The sequence below is a fragment of the Erpetoichthys calabaricus genome, chromosome 5, assembly GCF_900747795.2.
Source record: "Erpetoichthys calabaricus chromosome 5, fErpCal1.3, whole genome shotgun sequence".
Classification (NCBI taxonomy): Eukaryota; Metazoa; Chordata; class Cladistia; order Polypteriformes; family Polypteridae; genus Erpetoichthys; species Erpetoichthys calabaricus.
Window position 1 is genome coordinate 22849061 of NC_041398.2, and position 27813 is coordinate 22876873.

Sequence of the window (27813 nt, forward strand, 5' to 3'; positions counted from 1 at the left end):
AGGGAGGAGATGCCTGCTGGTCTTCCAAAACCTCCTTCTTGGCCACGTCTCAGGTCCCCGTTACCTCTCTGGAAAGCCCAATCTTTCTCATTGCTTCTGTCCTCACCGTAGTCTCTTCTCTTCTCTCACAGAGCTGCTCATTCTCTCTCTCTCTCTCTCTGCCATCCCAGAGCCTGTCCATCACAGCCAGAAAGATATTGCCACGTGTCCAGGAATAGTTCATGGGACACCCCCAACCCACTAACAACCATTTGCAAAAGAGCTGGGAGGCCTGCACTGCATAAGCACAACTACATTTCCCCGTGCAGCTTGCCATAGGAGAACACCAGGCCACCCGCTGGCATCTTACTTGTGTGGAGACAGGGCATTGTCTTGGGACAGAAAACATTATTATTTGAAGGTCTAAACACCAAACCAATTGCAACCATAGAGCAAGAAGGCTCCACCCAGAATTGAACTTGGATTGCTGGATTCAGAGTCCACAGTGCTAACCATTACACCATGGAGCCAAGACATGGTGCTTCATCTTAGTACGGAGCCATGAAGTGAATAAAATTGGTCTGGTGTGCCAATGTGGAAGACCTGAGAAGAAGACGCAAACAACCACCTTTCCCTGACCAGGAATCGAACCCGGCTGTGGTGGTGAGAGTGCCAAATCCTGACCACTGGACTACCAGGGACGTGAAACAAGCCAAGGCTCCTTTTAAATTACAGGGATGAGTTGGTGTGGCATTCAGATTTGAACTTGGATCGCTGGATTCAAAGTCCAGAGTTCTAACAACTACACCATGGAACCGAAACATAGTGCTACATCTCGGTACAGAGCCATGAAGTGAACGAAATTGGTCTGGTGTGCAGATGTGGAAGAGCTGAGAAGCAAACAAGCACCTTTCCCTCACCGGGAATCAAACCCTGGCCATGGTGGTGAGAGCGACAAATCCTAACCACTGGACTGCCAGGACCGTGAACCAAGCCAAGGCTCCTTTTACATTAGGGGGATGAGTTTGTGTGGCAGTCTTGTTAAGTGTATGTAGGCAAAGCAGTGTCTATGCAAAACATGTCACGTAGCAAGAAGGTTCCACTGAGATTTGAACTTGGATCGTGGCTTTCAGAGTCCCGAGTGCTAACCATTACACCATGGAACCAAGATGTGCTGCTGCTTTTCAGTCGGAGCCATGAAGTGAACGAAATTAGTCTGGTGTGCCGATGTAGGATAGCTGAGAAGCAAACGCAAAAGACCACCTTTCCTTGACTGGAAATTGAACCGGGGCCGTGGTGGTGAGAGAACCAAGACCTAGCCACTGGACTACCAGGGATGTTAAACAAGCCAACACTCTTTTTATATTAGGGGGATGAGTTTGTGTGTCAATCTGGTTAAGTGTATGTAGGCGATGCAGTGTCTATGCAAAACATGTCACGTAACAAGAAGGTTCCACCGAGATTTGAACTCAGATCGCTGGATTCAGAGTGCTAACCATTACACCATGGAACCAAGATATGCTGCTTCTTCTTGGTACGGAGCCATGAAGTGAACGAAATTGGTCTGGTGTACTGATGTAGCTGAGAAGCAAACGCAAAAGACCACCTTTCCCTGACCTGGAATTGAGCCCAGGCCATGGTAGCTGCAAATCTTAACCACTGAACTACCAGGGATGTGAAACAAGCCAAGGCTCCTTTTACATTCTGGGGATAAGTTTGTGGGGCAGTCTTGTTAAGTGTATGTAGGCAATGCAGTGTCTACACACCATGTCTTGGTTCCACCGAGATTTGAACTCAGATCGCTGGATTCAGAGTGCTAACCATTACACCATGGAAGCAGGTCATGAGATAAACACTCTAGGGGGATGCTGGAATGTCTTAGCGACTCACCTTGTAGTGCCTACTGTTGTCTTCTAATATACTCATTTGAAAGGAGAGATGGATAGAACACTGGCAGAGCTTCCAAGAGATAGCCTGCAAAGATCCTAAGGAGTACATGTTGAATATATATATATATATATATATATATACACAGTATATATATATTATATATATATATACATACACATACATACATACATACATATAAGGTACAGTAATGCACTTTCTCCACAAAGCATCTTACATGAGTGGAGTCAGAGCTTTGCCTTGGGACAGGAGGCCAAGACATGGTCCTTTTTCTAGGTATGGAGCCATGAAGTGAACAAAATTGGTCTGGTGCCCCGATGTGGGATAGCTGAGAAGCAAACGCAAAAGATCACCTTTCCTGACCAGGAATCGATCCCGGGCCGTGGCAGTGAGAGCGCAAAATCCTAACCACTAAACTAAGAGGGACATGACGCAACCCAAGGCTCCTTTTACGTTAGGGGATGAGTTTGTGTGGCAGTCTTGTTAAGTGTATGTAGGTGATGCAATGTCTATTTAAAACATGTCACATAGTAAGAAGGCTCCATTGATACTTGAACTCTGATTGCTGGATTCAGAGTCCAGAGTGCTAACCATTACAGCATGGAACCAGGACACAACATAAACACCCCAGGGGAATGCTGGAATGCCTTAGTGACTCACCTTGTAGTGCCTACTGTTGTCTTCTAATATACTCATTTGAAAGTTCAAATGGATGGAACACTGGGCAGAGCTTCCAAGAGACAGCCTGCAAAGTTCCTAAGGAGTACATCTGGAATATATACTGTATATATATAAACATATATATATATACACATACATGTAAGGTAAAGTAATGCACTTTCACCACAAGAGCATCTTACTTGAGTGGAGTCAGGGCTTTGTCTTGGGACAGAAGGCCAATATTAGCATGAAGGTCTGAACACCAAACCAACTGCACCCACAGAGCAACAAGCTCCCACCCAGACTTGACCTTGGAACGCTAGATTCAAAGTCCAGAGTGCTAACCATTACACCATGGAACCAAGACATGGAGTATCTTCTTGGTACGGAGCCATGAAGTGAATGAAATTGGTCTGGTGTGCAAATGTGGACGAGCTGAGAAGCAAACGCAAAAGACCAGCTTTCCCTGACTGAGAATCGATCCCGGGCTGTGGGAACGCCAAATCCTAACCACTGGACTACCAGGGACGTGAAACAAGCCAAGGCTCCTTTTATATTAGGGAGATGAGTTTGTGTGGCAGCCTTGTTAAGTGCATGTAGGTGATGCAGTGTCTATGCAAAACATGTCACGTAGCAAGACGGTTCCGCTGAGATTTGAACTTGGATCGCTGAATTCAGTGTCCAGATGCTAACCATTACACCATGGAACCAAGACATGGTGCTCCATCTAGGTATGGAGCCATGCAGTGAACAAAATCAGTCTGGTGTGCCGATGTGGGAGAGCTGAAAAGCAAACGCAAAGAAAACCAAGACCCTGCCTTAAGGTGTATTAGCATGCAGCCTCTCTCTCAGCGTTATTTTAAAATTATCACTGTAGCAATGTTTTCTGAGAAGAATAACATTGAAGACATTAAAACATGGCTTAGGCAAAGGTGTATGGTGTTAAAAGAAATAATAAGAAAAGATGAGAATGGGATAAAATACATTCCATGTACACCTAAAACTTAGAATGATGTCTTGATAAATCTCTCCCCGATCTTGCTGATCGAGGTCTCCAGTTTTATGCTGGCCAGCCTAAGACCTGTCGCAAGTGTGGCGAGGTGGGCCATATTGCAGCAGAATGTACAAATAAAGCATGCCACAAATGTAAGGGTATAGGGCATACTAGTGAACATTGTCAGAAAGAAATAATCTGTAATTTGTGTGGGAAAAACACCCATGTTTTCAAGGATTTTCCAGAATCCTAGTTAAACAAAACGAAAAACACAAGTTAGAACATAGTACAGTAGTTCAAATCAAAAACAAAGAGAATGAAGAGGAGGAAGAGGACAAAGAAAATGAAAATAGCCTGACCTACTTCTAAACCCACCTGGTGGAAGAAAACAAAGGGAAAGCAATAAGAAAAGAAAATAGTTGAGAAATATTCCAAATGGGAACGGAGGAAACCAGGGAAAATAGAAATGAAGACAAGATATCAGATGGCATGCAGAAAGCAGTCATCTGGGAGGAAAAAACAAAACAGCGACTTCAATCAATGTACGAATAAGTGGAAGAACTACAGAAAATACTGGAGGGTTCTCCAACCATATTTGGAGACAATTTAGACAACAACCTAGAAGGACAACCTGGAACATGGAAAATTATCAAATAGTCAGAAGTATTTACTGAGGAAGACGAGGAAGAAACATGTGCTTACAAACAAAATCAAGAAGGGGATGGAAGATAACAGCTCTACAGGAAATATAAATTTCCTAAAGAGCATGGCTGTGGAAGACTTCAGAAAAATCGTACATAAGAAGGAATTTCATGGAAAACAACAAAATAATTGGAGCTTGAAGAAAGAAGAAAAGAAGGTAACAAACTCCCTTGAGAACATCATGAAAGTTAAAATTCATAAGACTAAAAACCAGACACCCACACAATTTGACATGCTAAAATACTATCGGGACATGATTAAATACATGAATCACACAATGTTAAGGAAGAAGAAAGGTCTGTATGGAATAACTGGAAGCAGCTGTGGAAAACCTTTAAAGAATGAAAACAAACTATAAAAATCATAAAAATCCTGAAAGAAAAAGTGGAAGAGACCTGGAAAATACAAAAGTGAAAAACAAAAGAAAGAACATAGTAGTTCAAATCACAAACAAAGGGAACAAAGAGGAGGAAGAGGACAAAGAAAGTAAAAACAGCCTAACCCTCTTTCAAACCCCCCTGGCTGAAGAAAACATAGGGAAAGCAACAATAAAAGAAAATAGTTGGGAAATATTCCAAACAGAAATGGAGGAAACCAGGGAAAATAGAAATGAAGACATGATAACAGATGGCATGCAGAGAGAAGCCATCTGGGACGAAAAATCAAAACTGCGACTTCAATCAACATACTGTAAAATTATAATGGCTGGGGACTTTATTTGTGTTTTAAATCAACTCTTAGATAGGTCTCCTGTCACAGGGGGATGACATCTAACACTGCAAAGATAATTACACAGTTTTTAACTGACCACAACAGACCCCTGGAGGTTTCTAAACCCAAACTCAAGAACATATTCTTTCTACTCACCAGTACATCATTGCTACTCAAGAATTGATTATTTCTTTATAGATAATAATTTCTTGCCTACTATTAAATCTTGCAAGTACGACGCTATTGATATTTCCGACCGTGCGCCTGTGCTCTTGGAGCTAAAGTCATTATGCCCCACACACTCACCTCGCAGATGGCGTCTTAACCCGCTCCTATTAGCAGACGAGAACTGTACAGAATTTATATCAAAACAAATCCGTTTCTTCCCAGTGACAAATACATCCTCAGAGGTCTCTGCAGGAATACTCTGGGAAACTCTAAAGGCCTTCTTAAGAGGACAGATTATTTCAAATCTTTCCTATAGAAATAAATTAGACACCAAGAAGGTATCAGACCTAACCAGCGAAATAGCTAGAATAGATCAAGAAGGTGCCAGGTGTCCAAGTGAGGCTCTTCATAGGAAAAGCCAGGCTCTGCATTTAGAACTCAACCTCTTAACAACCAAAGAAACTAAACAACTAATTTTTAAATCAAGACATCATTACTATGAACATGGAGAGAAAGCTAATAAGCTCCTAGCTCAACAAATCCACAAGCAAGAAGTTCGCAATGCAATCCCAGCAATCACCAACACGAACGGAGATAAAATCATTAACCATAAAAATATAATGCACACATTTAGAGACTACTATAAATCTTTATGTTCTACTGAGTTTAAAGAAGACAACACACAATCTAATGCATTTCTGGATACATTACAGATACCACAAATAGATACTTTTAGTGCAGAGGAACTGGATAAACCTCTGGTTTTCAGAATAACTAGATGCTATAAAGTCACTTCAGAGTGGGAAAGCAGCAGGCCCTGATGGCTACCCTGCTGAATTTTATAAAAAATTCTCAATTAAGTTAGCTCTTCTCTTATTAGCAACATTTACAGAAGCTAGAGACAATCAAATTCTACCTCAAACTTTTCACCAAAGATGAATTACCATCTTTCCTGATCAAAATAAGGACTTATTACAATGTGCATCATACAAACCAATCTCACTTTTGAATAATGATGTTAAGATACTCTCCAAAGTCCTAGCTGAAGAATTGAGAAAGTGCTTCCTTCAGTAATATCACAAGACCCAACTGGATTCATTAAAGTCAGACACTTAGCTTCCAATCTTCAACGCCTGTTTAATGTAATATATTCACCCACATAGTTAAATGTTTTACCTTTTCACTCTGATGATGTGAAGAAATATGACTTTGATGCAATTCTTAAGCCTTTTGTGGAGGATTTGAAAACTTTAGAAACCCATGGACTCCTTACTCCTTTGTCTGACACTCTATTGAACGGAACTGTTGTTCAAGTCACAGGAGACAACTTGGCTCTACATAATTTATTTGTTTTTGTAGAATCGTTCAGTGCAACATACTGTTGTTGTTTTTGTTTGGCTGAAAAAGATGCCTTCCAGTGGATCTTTACTGAAGACTACCCTGATGTTCTTTTTCGCACTAAAGAAGCACATTTGGTGCACTGCAGTGCTCAGGAAGAAAGTGTTGCTGTTGATATAATGCATGACATTTTGGAAGGTGTGGCACAGTACGAGTTGAAACTTGTTTATCAATAATTGGTGAATGAGAAGGTAATTTCCCTGACTGATTTTTGTGAACTAATTCACTGTTTCAATTACAGATACCTTGAAAGAAAAAATCGTCCAAGTGTCTTAAAATTGGATGACAGCAAAGATCTTGGATTAAATGCAAGTCAAGGTTGGTGCCTGTTGCGTAACACCCCACTTATTTTGGGGGATCTTTTTGAAAGGACCAATCCTTTATGGCACTTGATTTTACTTTTGATGCAGATAGTGAATATTGTTTTTTCTCCTTGAGTAAAAGAAGGCATGACATATTACCTTAATTACTTAATTTCAGATCATCATAGACTTTTTAAAAAATTTTTCCTCATAAAAAGTTGCTACCCAAACACTACTTTTTAGTTCATTATCCCCGTTGTATGAGAAAAGGAAGACCCGTCTTACACATGTGGTGTATGAGATTTGAGGCAAAACACAGCGTTTTTAAAAGATCAAGTAAAAACTTTAAAAATATCAAGCAGATAATGACGGGGAGAATGGCTGTGTAGTGATGGACTCGGCAAACTAGAACTCTGGGGCTCACAAGTGCTCAGTACCACAACCGCCTGGAGTTACCTTGGTTTTCATTGCAAAGTAAATTTTATATTTCTTGCCCCCATATTCGTTTCTTTTACTTTTTGAATGTTTTTCTGGAACTAATCATAGCGCAAACGAGTCGTTGGGCTTTTTTTGTTGAAGGCACATTTCATACTCTCTCCCTCATAAAATGGCGGAAACAGAGGCGATGCAGCAAGACTTCACTTAAGTTTACTGATGAGCCTCACTCACTATTTATAAATAGAAATAGTAGCATATCGGCCATTCCCTCGTGTGCTACGAACACTAACTGTTAAGAACATTTTATGGGTGATGAATACATATGTGTCTAATGGTTAGATAACTTACATGTGTTTTCGCTTTCAATCCACCAAACTGTAGGACGCTAAAAAAGTAAAATAGTATTAATTTAAAACATGTAAAATCAATGTTATTTAATATGCTGTTGCATTGCTACAGCTCTTATCAAAGCCAATTCATTAAAATAAATTGTGAAGTTAATTTGTTCAACTAACAAACAATAGTTTGCTAAATAAGTGTACTGTTTGTGTAAAACACTAACATTGTCTCTTGTACTCACCATGTGTTCTCAAATAAATTTAAAATGGCGCCTGCACAAGCTTTTTTCTGTCCTTAGAGAGGAAAGCGAAAGCCTGCCTGCCTGCCTGCCTCCGTGACGTGTAACAGATTGTCTGTAGCAAGGCAGCAATGAAAGAGAACAATTGATCACGATATGAGTGTAGATGAAGTGCCCGTGCTTAAACATAGATTGTGGCATGAAGCTTTACCAGATCAGCTTTATTCATGTGACAAGGTGGCCGAGTGGTTAAGGCGATGGACTGCTAATCCATTGTACTTTGCATACATGTGTTTGAAACCCACCTTTGTTGTGCATTTAAATCTGTAGAGTCTATTATCCTTTCTGCAGCTATCAGTGCCAGCAGTTCAGTTTCAAGAAGAAAATATTCCGACGCTGCTTTCCGCAAATGACCCCACCGCCCTTTAAACGCAATGATTGCCTCTTAAGGGACTTTCTCACTCCGCCCAACACCTGATGCTCTCCTGCAGTATCTTTGTCCATATTTTAGAATCGAAGTATTCTGCACTAAACATTCTGTTTTACAGAGTGAAATGGTAAGTTGGCAAGGGAGGGTCAGATGTGTGGCGCCGTGGCTTAGCTGGTTAAAGTGCTTGCCTTGTAAACAGGAGGTCCTGAGTTAAAATCTCAGCGGTGCCTTCTTCACTCTGCGTCCTTCCATTTCTACTGTTGACATGTAGACTAAATGTCCTTGCGATGGTAAGAAAACTATTAACGGCGTACGCTTGGGTAATATACTGACGTCGGAAGAATAACAACACTCTCTGAAGCTTCTTGACCAGGGTAAAATAAACCGGTCTTGCAGTCTCCTTTTTATTATAAAGAAAAAAAATCTTTTACATGCAAATGCGCACCACCGTGCACCAAAATCACGCGAGCACTTAACAAAGGGAACACATCTTTCAATTGAGAGCATTTTACATTTATATGTCAACACCCCCACTTGGTCTCACATTGCTATGCATTTTTGACAACAGCCTTCGATAAAAACAGAATAGACTTCTCAATTTACATACTGAATACAGATCCTTTGAACCTTTTCAATTTCATCTTTGTTACAGGTTTTGTCATAATATCAGCAACCATTTCTTCTGTTGGACAGTACTTCTGAGTAATTTTTCCATCATTTAACATTGCTGTGACAAAGTGGTACCTAATGTCCACATGTTTACAGGGTTCTTTGCTAGGGCAAATGCACCCTGGTTATCCTCATAAATTTCCACTGGTTCATGCTGAATTTCACCATCTATTCCTTTTAAGAGCTGGATGAGATACATCCCCTCCTGTACTGTGGCAGTAAGTGCCATATACTCAGCTTCACATGTAGATAATGCCACAGTGGTTTGCTTCTTTGTTTTCCATGAAATTAAATCCCCCATTTTACTTAGACTGAAACTGTATCCAGTCGTGCTGCGTCTATCATCTGCATCTGTTGCCCAATCTGCATCACTATCAGCTTGTAATTTTAATTGATCTTCACATTTTCTATAACATCTTAATACAGGTGCCTCCTCACTCACGTCAGTCCGAAGCCGAATGCGCAGTCGCCTTCTGCGCACTTCTGAAGCCGAATGTGCAGTCACCTTCTGCGCAGCTGCCCGAAAAACCTTACGAGACCGACATCCAACCCCAACATCGCAGCAGGCGGTGGATTTACGGCCGCAAAAATTCAAAGAGAAAGGCGACTTCGATTAAAGCTCTAGAGGCCTGAAAGGCGATTTCGACTACAGCTCGAGGCCTAATTACGCATTCTGATTCAATTACGCTGGACTTGGAAAAGGCGTTCGACCGTGTCCCTCGGGGAATCCTGTGGGGGGTGCTCCAAGAGTATGGGGTACCGGACCCCCTGATAAGAGCTGTTTGGTCCCTGTACAACCGGTGTCAAAGCTTGGTCCGCATTGCCGGCAGTAAGTCGAACCCATTTCCAGTGAGAGTTGGACTCCACCAGGGCTGCCCTTTGTCACCGATTCTGTTCATAACTTTTATGGACAGAATTTCTAGGCACAGCCAGGGTGTTGAGGGGGTCCGGCTTGGTGGACTCAGGATTGGGTCACTGCTTTTTGCAGATGATGTTGTCCTGTTTACTTCATCAGGCCGTGATCTTCAGCTCTCTCTGGATCGGTTCGCAGCTGAGTGTGAAGCGGCTGGGATGGGAATCAGCACCTCCAAATCCGAGACCATGGTCCTCAGCCGGAAAAGGGTGGAGTGCCCTCTCAGGGTTGGGAGTGAGATCCTGCCCGAAGTGGAGGAGTTCAAGTATCTCGAGGTCTTGTTCACGAGTGAGGGAAGAATGGAGAGTGAGTTCGACAGGCGGATCGGTGTGGCGTCTGCAGTGATGCGGGCTCTGCATCGGTCTGTCGTGGTGTTAAAGGAGCTGAGCCATAAGGCAAAGCTCTCAATTTACCAGTTGATCTATGTTCCTACCCTCACCTATGGTCATGAGCTATGGGTAGTGACCAAAAGAACGAGATCACGAATACAAGCGGCTGAAATGACTTTTCTCCGCAGGGTGTCTGGGCTCTCCCTTAAAGATAGGGTGAGAAGCTCAATCATCCGGGAGGGCCTCAGAGTAGAGCTGCTGCTCCTCCGCATCGAGAGGAGTCAGATGAGGTGGCTCGGGCATCTGATCAGGATGCCTCCTGGACGCCTCCCTGGTGAGGTGTTCCGGGCATGTCTAACCAGGAGGAGGCCCCGGGGAAGACCCAGGACACACTGGAGGGACTATGTCTCCCGGCTTGCCTGGGAACGCCTTGGGATTCCCCCGGAAGAGCTAGAAGAAGTGGCCGGGGAGAGGGAAGTCTGGGCATCTCTGCTCAAGCTGCTGCCCCCACGACCCGACCTTGGATAAGCGGAAGAGGATGGATGGATGGATTCAATTACGCATTCATTCACTACACCTATATCAGGTTTGTGGTGCTTATACTTATTACTATTCCATATTGTACTGGAACATTCATCATTCAATATTATACTATACACCTGGAAAATTCATCAACTAACAGTACAAGCCTGTACAGTAATGAGTAAAGCAGGCTACAATCATTACAAAACAACTTCTTCATTACTTATCATTTGTTCTTCATACACTGCTGACACAAACTCGTGCCCGTTTCATCTTACGTTGTCGAAACGGGCTCTTTGTCTAGTATAGCATAATCAGCAGTTCCTTTCAAATATCGTAACACATGTTTTGCTGTCACCCACTGCTGGGTACTTGGTTTGGAAAGTGACGTGATAGCTTACTGATGACAAAACCTTAAGTCTGGTCTAGTACATGTCATTAATTGGGGCAAACTGCCAAATAGTTCTCTAAACCTTTTGGGATCAACTGACTTATCATACTCCTGGTTATAATCTAGCTTCTGCTTACATGGTGTTGCTCTTATTTTACATTCTGTCAAATGTTTCCTTTTAGAAGCAAAAGCTCCCTAATTGGAGTAAGTTCTTTTAAATTGTGGCGTTTTAAGTAACCAGAAACTACATAGATATAATGTAAAAGGTGATATCCCTCCCATAGTGATACAGTGGTAAAAATCATATAAGAGAAAAATATAACTTAGCTTTCTTTAATGACGATTTACGCGGCATAACAGACGAAAAGGAAGCCATGACAACATTTTGTGTATAGTTTGTCATTTTCGTCACTGCGCTGAAAGGATTTTCGGGACGGATGACATAATCTTCCATCCATAGGCTTCAAAGTGTCTTGGCAGGAGTCCAAGCCTTATATACTGGTTTCTCCACGTGTAGGTCCCCACGTCGGCAAATAGTCCATTTCCAAACAAGGAAAGAAGATTTTGTGCTGACAGAGGACAGATATATACTATTCTGTCTTTAGGCTGACTATACATTCCTCCAGCTGTCTTTGTCTATCTTGTCCTATGCTTGGCTCGGCAATTCTAAATGCTGAGCCCCTTTGTACTAAATCTGGCTCAGCTATGCATGTACAAAGAAAAGCAAAACAGATTTTAAAATGTCTGCACAGAGACAGTGACATTAAACTTAATATTATAACAAACTTATTATAACATCAAGTCAAACCTTTCCAAAATTTTCTTAATATACCAGTAGTCAGCTGCTCCTTTTGTTAATATAATACAGTACACACATACATTTGGTTTGCGTCTGTAACACACGGTGTGCATTTATAGGACTTGTAAAAGTTACCGTTTTTTAAATTTCTATTCTCTCTAAATCACGATACATACTACTGCCCCCCCACCCAGGGATCTGACGCTGTTATTTTTCATTTGAAACAGAATAACTGGAGATGTGAGTGGTGTTTTGAGACAATGGAACTGGACATTCTCTCATATGGATGGATTAAAGCTGACACACAAACGCTGCCGAATCTGCCTTCTTCGTAACTCACTGTCACTTGATTTTTTTTTTATTCAGCTTTATTGAGTGCTCCTGCTCACGCTGAATTAGTGTGCACCTTATGGTGTATGATGTCAAAAAAAAAAAACACAGACGTAGGTATATAAGATATTTAGAATTATTAGTTTTATGACCTGTATAGTACATTTCGGAAAACTTTGTGGCACAAATGCAACATTATTCATATTATTCATATCCATTCGCATAACATCTTGCGGTTTGTAATCAGTGACTGTGTGTTTCTTTTCCCCAATCTTGCCAGTTCACACATGTTGCTGTATGCTGTTTCTTTTGTACTCCAGGACATGCAGAGGATAGAATAGTACAGAGCAGTAAGTTCAACGCTATATGCAATCATTAGATTCAAATGTTAACTGCTCACGTACACGCAAGGATCGTTTTTCCTACATTTACAATGTGTGTACCTGTTACAATGTACACGCTTCTCTCTATGCTATGGTTCCTATTACACACCTGAAAGAAAGAGACAATATATGTGAAAACATCATCGCACTAATGCAATATTATTTGAAAATGAACAGCGTCAGATTGGGTGTGGATTTATGCTGGCACTATTACTGAAAGAAAAAAAAAAGTACATGTGCGTTGATCCTACAGCACTGAATAAGCTCACACGCTCTAACATCTCCCCAATCCCCCCGATCTGACTGTAAGAAACAGCGCAAGTAGACCACGTGAGCTTATTCAGTGCAGCAGGATCAATGCACATGTTGATCTTTTTTTTTCTTTCAGTACATGTGCCTTCCCTGTTTATTTACATATCTAGTGACTTTTCTGCCTGTCTGTCTCTCTATTACGAAGTGCTCTGTCTGTCTGTGTGTTATGGATCTTAAAAATAACAGCTATAAGGACACTTGTTCATGTTAATTGCAGTCTCAATTGTTAAAAAATATTTTAAAAGGAGCATCCCACATGAAAATATAACGATCTCATTAACTGACAGTGCATACCAATTTATAAAATTTATAACCGTTTGAGGTTAAAAAGAAAAAAAAAAAAAGAGCACTTTCTCCTTAATGAGGAATTAAACACAGGTCTCTGAGGGACAGTAAGCCTGCGGTGCTCTCAGACAGCAAATCTTACCACTACGCCACGGAAGCTTTTGTGTTGCTTGTGATCCTTTTGTGAAAGTGTTTATTTGATGTTTGGACTTCATGCTGCTTCACACATTGTATAGTTTATGCTTACATTTTATAACATTTATTACTAAAATATGAAATAGTTTCTCTTTTAACAATGTGTTTACACAGATTACTGTAGAAACGGAACACGCATGAAATGCGTGTGTTCCAAATAACGATCTATTATTTCCACTCTAAAACTCCACTTCACTCCCAGATAATCAATCAAGGCATGAGCTGGGAGATGCTCGTGCACGTTCTAAGTGGGTGGGGGGATGGAGTAGCCGGCTGCTTGCAGCTTGTTTTTATCGGCACATTTAGAGGACAAAGGACGCTGGCGGAGAGGTGCGAATGGTTTTAAGGTGGGCCGGATCTATGAGTTTTTTCGTAGACTCTGGTAATTCTAGTATTAAGAAGTACAGTTTTTTTATACTCTTTGATGTCAAATGAATTGCCATCTTTGAGCTGAATTATATCTCTGTCTTGCTGGAAGGTCACGCTGGCTCAGCTGTCCGTCGCAGCTTTCACTGAGAAAATGTCCTGTGGGTACGAGGGAATGTATAGCGCTTCTCTGAGTGTCGCTGTGCACTGTCGTCCTCTGTTGTCAATCAGCTCCACTTTCACATCTCCTCTCCATTTGCGCGATTCTTCTGGTTTTGGTTCCTTCAGCCAGCTCCATGGTGTGCCTCCCTGGCTGGAACTTCTTAGTGCTGTAATGGCATTCTCTGCGTGTATTATATAATCGGTTACGCTTTCCCCATGTGCCTTCTGTAATGAGGTCAACTCAGTGTACAAACTAATTATTCGTGGCTTGCCCTTACAAGTGTAATAGTCTCTTATGATTTTTAGTGCTTTTCTGCTGTCATCTTCTGCTTCTCGCATAATGAGGAAGTGTCTCTTACCGTCTAGAAACTGTATTAATTCAGCACAGGCCTCACCATTTCTTTCGACGTCTTCCTCTGTGTTCATCTTCACATGGCTCGTGTAGTATCGTCCCTTGTAACCGAAGATGGCCGAAAAATTTTCTTTCCCACAGTTCATAGTTCTTCTATTCTCCATCGAACACTAACCTACCCCATCGGTTACCATCGTCTGCAGTACCTGCCATGCCGTTTTACTCGAAATTTCTTGCCAATTAACTCACGTGTGTCCTGGGCCAATAACTTGTTGACATGTACACTAAATGTCCTTGCGATGGCAAGAAAACTATTAGCAGCGTACGCTTGGGTAATATACTGACGTCGGAAGAATAACAACGCTCTCTGAAGCTTCTTCACCAGGGTAAAATACACCGGTCATGTAGACTCCTTTTTATTATTTACCACCGTGCACCAATATCACACGAGCACTTAACAAAGGGAACAGATCTATCAATTGAGAGCATTTTACATTTTTATGTAAACACTGATGCTGCTTTCCGCACATGACCCCACTTCCCTTTAAATGCAACAATTGCCTCTTAAGGGACTTTCTCACTCCGCCCAACACCTGATGCTTACCTGCAGTATCTTTGTCCATATTTTAGAATCAAAGTATTCTACCCTAAACATTCTGTTCTACAGAGTGAAATGGTAACATGGCAAGTCAGCATCTGATGTGGGGTGCCGTGGCTTAGCTGGTTAAAGCGCCTGTCTAGTAAACAGGAGATCCTGAGTTCGAGTCTCAGCGGTGCCTGCACTTTTTGTCATGTTCCTTTGAGTTGATTTTCATCTTGGCGCTCGAATGTGTCTGGAATCTTTGCAAGGAACATGTTAGCTTTGTCCATTTCAGTGTAGAAGACGGAGGTGGAGTGGAGCTCTCACCTTTAATTCTCTTTGCTTTGGCCAGTGAAGGACAGAGAGGAAAGCGAAAGCCTGTCTGCTTGCCTGCCTTCGTGATGTGTAACAGATTGCTCTGTAGCAAGGCAGCAATGAAAGAGAACAATTGATCACGATATAAGTGTAGATGAAGTGTCCGTGCTTAAACATTGATCATGGCATGAAGCGTTACCAGAGCTGTTAATTTGAATTTAGCAGGAATGGACAGAAAGAAAAGTCCTTCTCTAAGGTGGCTGAGTGGTTAAGGAGTTGGACTGCTAATCCATTGGGGTATCCCCGTGCAAGTTTGAATCCTGCTGACTACGTTTGTTTTTCTCTTTCTCGTGATAGTGTCTTCAAAAGCACCTTAAGTGGTCTGATTTGCTATTATCAGTCTAAGTAAGGGAATGAATCCCTTCATTTGTCTCAGAATACTGGACCCATCACAGCACATGGTTATTTTCCTTGATTTTCTTCACTGTGGAGTATATCACAAGAACATGTCTCCTGTTACTTGCAACAATATGACTTTTGAGTGATTAGAAAAAAATAAATATTCAATCATTTTACAAAATAAGTACATTCTATTTTTTATGTCCAATGTGTGCCAGAACGGGTTAAAAAAATGAGTATTTATGCTGCCTATACATGACAGGCCAAGTAAAGGAAAATCCCTTCGTGATGGCTTTGTTAACCTTAAAAATATTTCCTTTTTTCCTTTTTCATTTGTTATAATATTAAGTTTAATGTCACTGTCTCTGTGCAGACTTTTTCATGGATTCATTCACACATGCAGGCCAAGTATGGCACACAGGGGCTAGGCTGCATTTAGAAACCACTAGTCTAGCAGTTTGGAGAATGAGACAACTGCAAGTAGGCATTGTGCTATTTCTGTATTTTTTGGAGGTGGGGTTGAGTCCTTTCCTTTCCTTGTTTGGAGACCAGAGAGACCCTGCACGTGGAGCAGACAGTATATAAGGCTTGGACTGCTGCCAAGACACTTTGAAGCCTCTGGACGGACGAATGGGTGATAGTGTCATTCGTCCTGAAAATCCTTTCAGCGCAGCAATGGAAAATGGCAGACTGTATACATCAAGTTCCCACCTTGGTATTGTCATGCTATGGCTTCCTCCGTCTGTAATGCCGCGTAAAATTGTCAGAAAGAAAGCTAAGTTAATCTTCTCTTATGTGATTCTTATATCGCCTTTTAATATCATATCTCTATATTTTTCAGTGACTTAAACCGCCAAAAGAACATATTTCCGAAGAGCTAGTGCCTCATAAGGAAACATCATTTTCCTCTAAAGTTATGCTTTACGTCACTTAAGCAAAAATGTGTTGAGGCCTATGGAAGAATAAGAAGGTTCCTGAACGGCTGCCTTGTACTGAGTAACTGCAGAATGAGAAAACACTCATCCATCCATCCATTTTCCAACCCGCTGAATCCGAACACAGGGTCACGGGGGTCTGCTGGAGCCAATCCCAGCCAACAATCGCTCGCTAATCGCCTGAGAACTTGTGAAAAAGAAAAAAACTCTATTAATGAATATGGAAAGAGAAGGTTTTAGGAAACAAAGAAATCACAATTAAGGCAGATTCTTTTGGAATGTCAACGGCGAATTTCTCTAAGTATTAAATACAGTACATGTGGACAATCTATTGAGAGTGTTTGTACATGAGAACATAACAGAATAAATGAAAAGCAGCTTCACTGCAGCAAGCTGAGACCAACTTAAGCATCTTTTAAATCTTAACAGTGAGAGCCTCCGGGTCGTTATCGCAGTAGAAACTGGACACTTACTCTCACTCTTTCACTATTAAAATGGGCTTGTTTTGTTCTCTCTCTTGGTTCATTTCCATTGGTTGGCTCATTTGCTTTATTTTGAATTTTTCCTCGGGATCTGGCGATGTAGCTAACACATGTCGACTTTGCAACCAAGACAAGCTGATAACTGTATGAATCTCACAGATAACTGAGCCGCTTGAAATCCCCTAAGTCCGTAATGATGTTCAGTGAAAGACTTAAATATTACCGCTCCTGCTCTAGTCCTCAGATGTCTCCAAAGTGCACATTGACAACTAGAAGGATAAAGGAATTCAGACACGTTAGCAAGGCTGGTCAGTCAGTAGTCGTGGCCGAGTGGTTAAGGCGATGGACTCGAAATCCATTGGGGTTTCCCCGCGCAGGTTCGAATCCTGCCGGCTACGCAGTTTAAACTTTAGCAAATTCAAGGTATTAAGCCTTCACTTGACACTGGCAAATACAATTTGCAATTCTTGTCAGGAGCTCATGGTTCAAATAACAAAACAGTGGTAGATAATGCAATCAATGGAAGACATAAGAACACATCACATTGACAGCTTACCAGTTTCTATTCATGGCACAAAAAATGAACGCGCTTGTGCAAAGTTAAATGTCCTTTCAGCACAGACTGCATCAATGCATTTGATTGCAGTCTAGAAAATGATCAGCTGCCGTACAAACGCCATACGTTGTAAACCCCCAAAGCAGTGACCACCATAACTATACTGATATTGATAATAATGATTTAAAAAACAGTCATGTTCAAAGATTAAGCATCAAAATCACTTGTTGGTCTGAATTTGGACAGGAAGACAGTAAGGCCGTTGTAACACAAAGCTCATTTATTTCTTTTCGTTGCTGTGCCCCGGGTGAAAGGCACTGCCAGGGTCTGAAGGTTAAAATTTAATAATGATTCTGGGTGGAAAATGACAGAATTCACATGTACTGTAATGTGAAACGAATCTAATAAGAACGGGTATCAGTAAATCATGCGTGTCTGCCTTCTTCGGAGGCAGCAAAGGCTAAAGAATAGGAGAAGTAAAGAAGAGCTGACAAACAATCGGCTTCGCTCTTCTAACACTACACGTCGCCCGTCGTTATTTTCCTTAATATCCGTATCAGCTGTGTTTCTTACTTATCACCCTTTGTTCTCGGATGAAATTTTGTGTTTCAAATTAGAATTCAGCCAAAAAAAAAAATTAAAATAAATCAAGAGATAAGTAACAAATGAAAGCATGATGAGGCCACTGTAGTTTCACTCCATAGACTCAATAATTACGAGGAATTTTCAGAAGTCAAAGAAAAAGAATATTAAAAAAAACAAAACAATAAAACCTAGAAATTTACCCCCTAAAGCTAATTCACTGGCAGCTGAGTGCAGTAGTCGTGGCTGAGTGGTCAAGGCGATGGACTAGAAATTCATTGGGGTCTCCCTGCGCAGGTTCAAATCCTGCCGACTACATGTAGCTTTCTCTTTATTGAGAGTGCCTTCAAAAGCAAATGTAACTGTCAGATTAGCCATTGTCATCATTATGTCGACAATGATTCCCTTCATTTGTCTCTGAATAATGGACCCATTATGGCACATGGATATATTCCTTGACTTTCTTCAGTGTGGAATATTCCACAAGCAAGTGTCCGCTGTTAGTTGCAATGAAAGGACTTTTCTGTGATTAGAAAAAACAAAAAAAATATTCAATCGTTTTACAAAGTTGGACCAGGCTTTGAACAGTTAATTCTGTTTTTTGTGTCTGACGTGTACCAGAGCGGGTTGTAAAACAGCATTTATGCTACCTGAAAGGCTGCCTTGTATTGAGTAACTGTTGGAGGAGAAAACGCTCAATCACTCGCTAATCATGAGAGAACTTGTGTAAAAGAACAAAAAAAAAACTACGTGAATGTAAAAGGAAAGATGAGGTTTTAGGAAACAAAGAAGTCACAATTAAGACGGATTCCTTTGGAATGTCAACGGCAAATATTTCAGGCATTAAAGTAAATGTGTACAATCAATTTAGAGTGTTGTACTTTTAAACATAACAAAATAAATTATAAGCAGCCTCAACGCAGCAAGCTGAGACATTCAGCATTTTTTCCACGTTAACAGAGACAGCCTACGGTTACTTATTGCAGTAGAAACTGGGGACTTACTCTCGCTCTTTCACGATTAAAACGAGCATGTTTTGTTCTTTCTGTTGCTTCCTTTCAGTTGCTTGGCTCATTTAGCTCGCTTTGAATTCTTCCTCAGGGTATGGCTGTGTAGCTAACACATGTCGACTTTACAACCAAAACAAGTTGTTAAAAGTTCTAATCTCACAGATAATCGATCCGCTTGAAATCCTCTGCCTCCTTAAGGATGACCCGGAAAAGATCGAAATATTACCGCTCCTGCTCCAGTCCAAATGTCTTCAGAGCACATATTGACAAACAGAAAAAGGACGATTCGACAATTGAAGGAATTTAGACGCATTAGCAGGTCTGTCCCCTCAGTAGTTGTGGCCGAGTGGTTAAGGCGATGGACTTGAAATCCATTAGGGCAAGAAAAAAAGGAAAAGCATTTTATTCTAAGCAATCCAGTCTTCAATAATCACATGGAAAAGACGGAAAGGCTGTTTTTTTTTTTTTTCGGCGAAACGTACATGTTTCCACACAGACAATGGCTAGGTGAACTTGAAATTACACTGTCTGCAAACCTTGCTGCATACTTGCCCAGAAGAACTAATAGGTTTTTAGATTTTTTTTTTTAAGTCTTTAATGGCAGTCGACAAAAGAGAATGGAAAACCTCGAAGAAGAAATGAATTTAAGGTGTCTTTGAAGAAGACGAATGCTTTTCTCACGTACGTGAGTAGGTTTAAGGCAGGGTGTTTCTGTCAAAATGTCAATCAGAAATGATTGATGACTTGATGGAACCACCACTTTCCTTTGATTGGTGGATTTAAATGATGTGTCCCGCCCCTTTCCTCTGATTGGTGGATTTAAATTATGTGTCCTGCCCCCTCTCCTGTGATTGGTGAATTCCAACCTGCCCCCTCCCTAACCCCATCTTGACATGCCTTAATCCCACCCAATCCACCTGATTGGTCAGGGTTTGTGTCAAGAGTAGTTTTATGGGTGTTGGTCCCGTCCAGACCCCCAGCTTATTCCCACCCCCACCCCCCTGATTGGTTCAGGGTTTGTGTGAAGAGCAGTTTGATGGGTGTTGGTCCCGCCCAGACCCCACTGTAATCCATCCCAGTTTGATGGATGCTGCTTCTGCATTGCCCCCCGGTCTGTCAACACCTGTTTGTTGGCTGGCACCCCCTTCCCTGCCCCTTCTCCTGAGGTCCTTTATATCAAAAGAAGGACCTTGCCATGAACCCACGGCCTGATCGACATGTCCAGACATGAATTGCCCGCCTCTGACAGGTGAAAAGAACACACTCAGATAAGCCCCTCCCTTCTGAAAGTTGGGTATAAACAGCGGTTCATCTTCTTTGGCTCTAAAGACTCTGTGAAGAAATGGAATCTATTACCAATACCCCATTGAAGCATCGGATATGCAGGCTGTATCTGAATGACAGGGTGAAAGGTGTTAAAAGACATTTGCTGCACGAGTTTCTTCAAGCTGAAGCAGCAGAAAGGGCCAGAATAAGTCGTCCAAAACATGGGCAGAATCAGGTGATGACGAAAAGGAAAACTGCTGCCGCCTTTAGTATTCAATGCAGGAATTTCTGAAAGCTGAAGTACGGCGGTCGAGTACCAGACTAAGTTGTCTGAAACATCGACAGAATCAAGCAATGATGAAATGGAAACCCCGCCTTTATTCTAAGCCACGCCCCTCCCATTTTACAATAAATACTCAGCCTGTTATCAACGACCGTGCAATTTCAGAACTCGTTGAAGCTTTTAAAGCTCTCCGCATATCAGCTGCTACAGACTCTGAAATGACTGCTGTCGGCGTAACAACCTCAGGTGTCCCGCCTGAAGCTCCAAAGCCTGAATCTTACCAACTCTATTACTCGGACATGGAGATTGAGGTCACCTGCATTCAGGACAACCAAGAATCTGACCCGTTGTTTTTAAGTTTACAGCCTGATTACAGTCTCTGGTCGAGCGCCTTTGAGGCAGACAGTTTATTCCAGGACCGTCGATGCCTACTCCCATTTCCACTAATGGTGCTCAGACAGATACCTCTCACCTAGCTCCAGGACAGCATGGGTGAACAGACAAGTTCCACAGAAGCTGATGTCCATCGGTCTTCCTGAGACAGATACGGATTGTCCTGATGGTGTGCTGCCTGAAACCTGGAAAAAGGTCCTGCAACTTGTTAAAGTGCTGTTGATGGCTCTGCTGGACATTACTGTCTACTGCGACCAGAAAAAAAACTGTCAAGGCTGCGAAATAGACCATCCCAGCCAGACAAGACATTTCTGCCTCAGTGAACCTGATAGCGCATACCGCGTAGGACGCTTTCAGAAGATCCTGAAGATTTTCTGCAAGTCTTGGCTGAAATGACTGACTGTGAAAGTTCTGGGGTATTATAACATGTTACTACCTTTTCACAAAACACATGTGGTGATTGAAAAGTCTGTTGATGAACTTGAAAATACCTACTCTATTCATGATGTTATAATGCAGTCACTTTATGAAATAGATGAACACTCCTACTCTGTAACCCGCCGTATTGCAAATGAGTTTTGTAAGCGTAACCTTGATCCTGATGTGCGTAAGAACCCCTTGGGTGAATATGACCTTGAATATGTGATGTGTCAGAACTTGCTGGTAATTCTGAACCTGAAGCCGTACCAGTGTGAACAACTCAGACTGCTAAATAAATGTTTTCTAAGTTGATAAGTTGTGTCGGTGTCTGTTTTATCACAGGCGATGGAGCAGGTCTTGGAAAAAACATATTATAACTCTGAGAACACTGGATCCTTGGGGGATAAAGAATCCTTGAAAAGAGCTCTCTTACAATTGGGTCACAATATTAGAGATCAAGAGGTGTCCGAGTGGTTATCTGGGCAATACACCTACACGATACATAAACCGGCCAGAATCCATTTTAAAAGGATATAGACGGACAATGGCAGATCCATCTTGCGGATATGACAAACCTGGCCGAGTATAACCAAGGTTACAAGTATTTATTGACTTGTATAGATATTCTTTCTAAACATGCCTGGGTCAGGGTTCTGAAAAACAAAACGAGTAAAGAAGTGACGAGGGCTTTTCGAGAAATTTTGGAGGAAGGTAGAATTCCTGTCAAACTTCAGACTGATAATGGTAAAGAGTTTCTCAATTGGGAATTTCAAAGCTTGCTAAATAAACACGGGATAAAAAATTTCACCACCACTAGTGAATTAAAGGCTTCGGTGGTTGAGAGATTCAACCGAACTCTGAAGACCAAAATGTGGCGATATTTCAGCTCCCGCAATACCCGGTCATATCTGCAAGTGCTACAGGAATTGGTATAATCTTATAATCTGAGCTATCACCGCGGCATAAAAATGGCCTCTGCCGAGGTCAATAGATCCAATTCTGGGAAAGTCTTTAAAACATTATACGATCTAAATAAACCCAAAAAACCCAAAAATATAAATTCAAAGTCGGAGATACGGTTAGAGTGTCGAAATCCAGGAATCCTTTTACAAAGGGATATGAACAAACATTTTCAGACGAGGTATTTACAGTTTCTGAACTAGTACTGAGGGATCTGCCTGTCTACAAACTCAAAGATTACGACAGTGAAGACATTATAGGGTCCTTTTACAACGTGGAGTTACAAAAGATTCAAGGTACAGACGTCTTCAGGATTGAAACATTTTTGGAGAAAAAAAATATCAATAGAAAAAAGCATATTTTGGTGAAATGGCTCTGATGGCCCAACAAGTTTAACAGTTGGATGCCTGAAAGCTACGCGCAAGACGTTAAATACTGAGAATCAAAAATAGTATTTCATTAACTGTGTGTTTACAATGGAGAGAAAAAGCTTTTACGTTATTCTCCCCAGTAATTCTTCCAGGGATGTTTTCCCTAATAATACCATCACCAATTTTACCTTCGAATTAGCCGCCCCAATTGAACTACAGGGCAACTGGGAAGTTGGACTGGCCAAAATTCAGTATCCGCACAGGGGAACACCCTAGACAAATCGGATCATGAATTTATCATTGTGTCCCCGCGAATAACCAGATTTTACACTATTCTTGCAGGCTATTACTCTAGCGTCGAGAAAGTTACATCCAAGATGAATGACATTGCTATGAAAGAACTGAAATCCATCGAGGCTGGTTGAGCAGTCACTACGATATCGGAAAACACAATGAGATTCCGCTGCAGTGCGCTGGAGCAAAGATTCTACGTCGTAAACTCTGCAAAGGATAAAACTCTTCATGTCAGGGGCAGTTGGGGATGATTCTAGGAGCTCATTCGGACATAGCCTTAGGCATTGGGAATGAGGCTGCTTACCCCACGGATATCAGAGCGGGGTTTTATACCTTGTACGTCTACAGCGACATTGTGTCTCACCAAAGAGTCAGAGACAGCTACGTACCTCTCTTGAGATGCGTACATATTGAGGATAAGATGAACAAGCTCACCACAATCACCTATGACAAGCCCCACTACGTTCCGGTTAGCAAGTTTGATACTTTGACCATTGAAATAAAGACGGATCAGAACAAATCTGTTCCATTTCAGTTTGGCAAGGTCATAGTCAAGATACATTTCAGACCCGCTAAGCAGTGTATGCACGACTAATACACAGAAGAGAACTTAAAGGGACCCTAGCCCTTACTTGTATTATTATGAATCCCAAGCTGGCAACAGACTCCCCGGGTTCTCTGGGGCCCCCGTGATGTACGGTTCTGAGATTGGTGGGATATTTCGCGGGCTGTTTAGAAGAGCTTTGCCTCTCTTGACAAGAGGATTCGAAATTGTCAAGCCACACATTAAATCAGCTGCTAAGAATATTGTCAAAGACTTGGTGGCGGGGGCCATGTCCGGAGCGATGACTCGAGGAAGCAAAGAAAATCAAGGGGGGTCGGGGCTGATGGTGATGAGGAAAACTAAACATAAGAGACCTCCAGGGTCACGCGCAGGACCTATCATCAAAAAGACGCGCTGTTTAGCTTTTACATCATTTTCTTCTCTCTGCCACAAGGATAAGTCCGGCACCCGCAGAAAAAAGAAATCAAAAAACATTTTTTAACTGAAGATGTATTTCGTTCATCAATTGTCTCAAGAGTGTGTGAAATCCGAACTGGACTTGTTTACAGTTGCCTATACTCAGACTAGTGTAGAAAAATGCATCTCCGTTGAGGTACCTCCTCTCTCAGCTCTATCTGAAGTCGCGCTGCTAGAGTTTCTGATTACTGGGAACGGTGAAGACTACTTAGACTACTAAATTACAGCAATGAAACTCTCAATTTGTGGCGGGTCTTTTTTACAACACGAACATGAAAACATGGCCTTGGACGGTCCAAATGAGGGATTCAAAAAAGAAACGGTTATACATCCCAGGGTAAAACAGTACAACTCCTCGGACATATTCATTCCAACCTATTTTTTCAAGAAAAATTAATTCTAAACGGTGTGGATGTCAGAATTAAAATGGTACGGAGCAAAAATGAATTCTGTCTGATGTCCGGAGATGCAGAGTGTTACAAAGTAAACATTTTGTCCGCTGTTCTTTTTGTCAAGAAAGTTAAAGTTTCAGCGGCGGTGAAATTAGGGCACGCCCACGCTCTCAAGTCCACCAATGCCAAGTACCACGTGGAAAGAGTGAATATGAAATTTCTCAGTATGCCAGCTGGGATATGAATGTGCAATCAGGAGAACCTGTTCTTGGGTCAACTGCCCAAGTATGTGGTCCTAGGCATAGTGAATAATGATGCCTTTTCAGGGGATTATGCCAGAAACAGCTTCAATTTCAAGCATAACAATGTGGAGTTCCTGGCCTTGTATTTGGACGGAGAGCAGATTCCTGCCAAGCCCAATTTTGCTAATGACAACACAACTCGAGAATATTACAACCTCGTGTTGTCCTCCGGAAAGCATTTGAAAGACCTGCCTCTAGCCATCAGCCGTACTGACTTCTCCTGGGGCTACACCCTGTTTGCCTTTAATTTGACACCTGATCAAGAATGCGGAGACCATTTCTCATTGGTGAAAACCGAGAACATGAGATTTGAAGTCCGTTATGGGCTACCCTTACCCCATACTGTGAATCTAATAGTCTACGCCGTCTTTGACAACATTATTGAAATAAACCAGAGAAGAAACATACTTTATGATTACTAAAAAGCATGAACACCCTGCAGATCACCGAACTCATGTCCTGTAACCCATACACAGAAAATCTGTTTTACGGAGTGTTGGTGTGCGACTAACTGCCTGAAAAAATACTTACGGATCTCCCGGCCATGATCATCATTAATACTCACCGTCAAAATCAACCCGGAGAACACTAGTTGGCGATACATCTCAGAGAAGACGGAACTGGAGAATTTTTCGATTCCTACTGCAGCCCACCAGACTTTATCTATTTTCCTGAGGAAATATACAGCTTTTTAAACAGAAACTGTAAAGAAATTATTTACCATACCCAACAGCTTCAAAGCTGGTTTTCCACCATCTGCGAGCAACACTGTATTTTTCTCCTGCATCACATAGGGAAAGGACGCTCTTATAAACCTTTGATTGAGGTGATGGCGCCGACTGTTGTGGCTGGCTGTCTGCTCGTCTCGCTAGTCAATGTTTAAACTTTGTTTTTTTGTTTTAGTTTATCCCAACAGCCACTGTCCTACGATCGTGAGTCTTTACTAAACATATTTTCTGGCTTGCTTTCCTCTCAATTTTCATCTCCTGATGGGATTTTTTGTGAATCTCCACCTTTGTTTTAGTCATCTCCTGATTTCTTCACCTGGACGCCGGTATTCACCTGTATCAGTGAGTTGAATGCCCCTCGGAGACGCAAATGCACCCGCCGCCATCGTGGAAAAAGAGCCAGAATTGCTGTTAAACAACGCCGACTCAACTCCCAGAGCTTTGATTCACGAAGCCTGCTAGTCGTCTATGACCCATCTTCTCCTGCACAGGACTCCATCCCTGGTTCATGGGCGTTGGACATCAGATTTAATTTCTCCATTTCAAGACGGCATCACTCCTCCTCGGTGAGCTCTTGGGCAGTAAACGCTGCTAATCTTCGCACGCTCACCTGTGCTCATCCCACAACAAGCTCTTCTACCTCTATCAAGGCTGCTCTCTTGAACGTGAGATCAATGTCTAATAAAACTTTTATTCTGCAAGACTTTATTACCTCAAATAATCTGGATTTCTTTTTCATCACTGAAACCTGGATTTTAAATGGTGACTCTTCATGTTTTACTGACTTGGTACCATCAGGTTATTCATTTTTAAACTCTCCTCGTCTGACTTATTGTGGTGGGGGCATTGCCACTGTTTTTAAAAGTATGTTCTTGTGTCGGAGCCTTACAAAGGGTCCATTTAGCAGGTTCAAACTGCAACTTTGCAACTTTTCAAAGTGTGCAGATCCCCTTCTTTGTTGTTTGCCATGGTTTATAGACCTCCTGCATTTACTGATACCATCATTTCTGAATTCTCTGATCTCCTGGCTGATATCACCTTCTCCCATGACAAAAGTATTTATTGTTGGTGATTTTAACATTCACGTTTGTTGTCAATCAAAACCTTTTGGTTAATGACTTTTTATCACTATTGGACTCATTTGATTTATCCAGCAACTCACACCAAATACGCCAACTCACTCTCTTGGTCACACTCTTGATCTTGTTCTTACTTGTCATATTTCAGTTAATAATACTGATTTATGCGATGTTTGTTTCACTGATCACTTTTCTATAATGATGGAAATAAATATTACTGTTGATGTCCCGACTACTAGCTGTCCCCCACGCTGCTTGCGCTTTTTAAATTCTTCTATTATATCCAATTTTAAAACCATATTCTCTAGTCTTGATGTGTATGTCCAAAATAATGGTATCGATGATTCTGTCTTAAAATGTAATTCTTCTTGTAAAACGGTTTTAGACTCAATTGCTCCGCCCAAGATACGCAGTAATAAGGGAAGACCTGCTCCCTGGCTGAATGAAACTATGCAATCGCTGCGCCGCGCCTATCGAGCTGCTGACGACGTTGGAAAAAAGATGGGCTGATTGTTTCTAAACAGATTTTTAGGACTTCTCTATTCAACTTCCACGTAGCCATTAAGAAATCTAAACATGATTTCTTTGCTGATTTAGTATCCCGTCATTCTAAGAATCCTAGGGTCTTATTTAATTCAATTAATGTGGTCATTCACCCTCATTCTGTGATGAGATTAAATAGCACTGTTCATTCATGTGAGCAGTTTCTATCATTCTTTGTCAGCAAAACTGATACTATCCACTGGCTATGAACTTCCTACTGTTAAACAGGGCATTGTCTTAGAATCCTTTGATCTAGTCTCACTTTCACAGCTAAAAAGAACTATTGACACCCCTAAACCAGCCCCCAGTCCTCTAGATATTGTACCACCACGCCTCTTAGTGGAAGCCTTTGATGTGTTGGGCCCATCTTTATTAGCCATTATCAATGATTCTATTAATGAGGGGGTTGTGCCTTCATTTTTTAAAAATGCTGCGGTACGTCCCCGTCTAAAAAGGGCAGAATTAGATCCTGGAGTTTTAGCCAATTTTCGCCCAATTTCCCAACTGCCATTTCTGGCTAAAAATTCTAGAAAGAATTATTTATAATCAATTGGTTGATCACCTTAACTCCCATAATTTATTTGAGATCTACCAATCTGGCTTTAGGCGTTATAATGGTGCTGAAAC

The 27813-nt window shown here is 41.6% G+C and overlaps 1 protein-coding gene and 4 non-coding genes across 5 annotated transcripts in view; all 5 read left to right on the forward strand.

Moving 5' to 3' along the window:
• LOC127527749 (zinc finger CCHC domain-containing protein 3) overlaps positions 1–27813 on the forward strand; it is a 227314-nt gene that overhangs the window by 59484 nt on the left and 140017 nt on the right. The window lies entirely within an intron of this gene.
• trnat-ugu (transfer RNA threonine (anticodon UGU)) lies at positions 8424–8497 on the forward strand. The gene has a single exon. It is a non-coding gene; the product is annotated as a tRNA-Thr (tRNA).
• trnat-agu (transfer RNA threonine (anticodon AGU)) lies at positions 14981–15054 on the forward strand. Its single transcript has one exon. It is a non-coding gene; the product is annotated as a tRNA-Thr (tRNA).
• Positions 17303–17384, forward strand: trnas-cga (transfer RNA serine (anticodon CGA)). The gene has a single exon. It is a non-coding gene; the product is annotated as a tRNA-Ser (tRNA).
• On the forward strand, positions 18361–18442 carry trnas-aga (transfer RNA serine (anticodon AGA)). The gene has a single exon. It is a non-coding gene; the product is annotated as a tRNA-Ser (tRNA).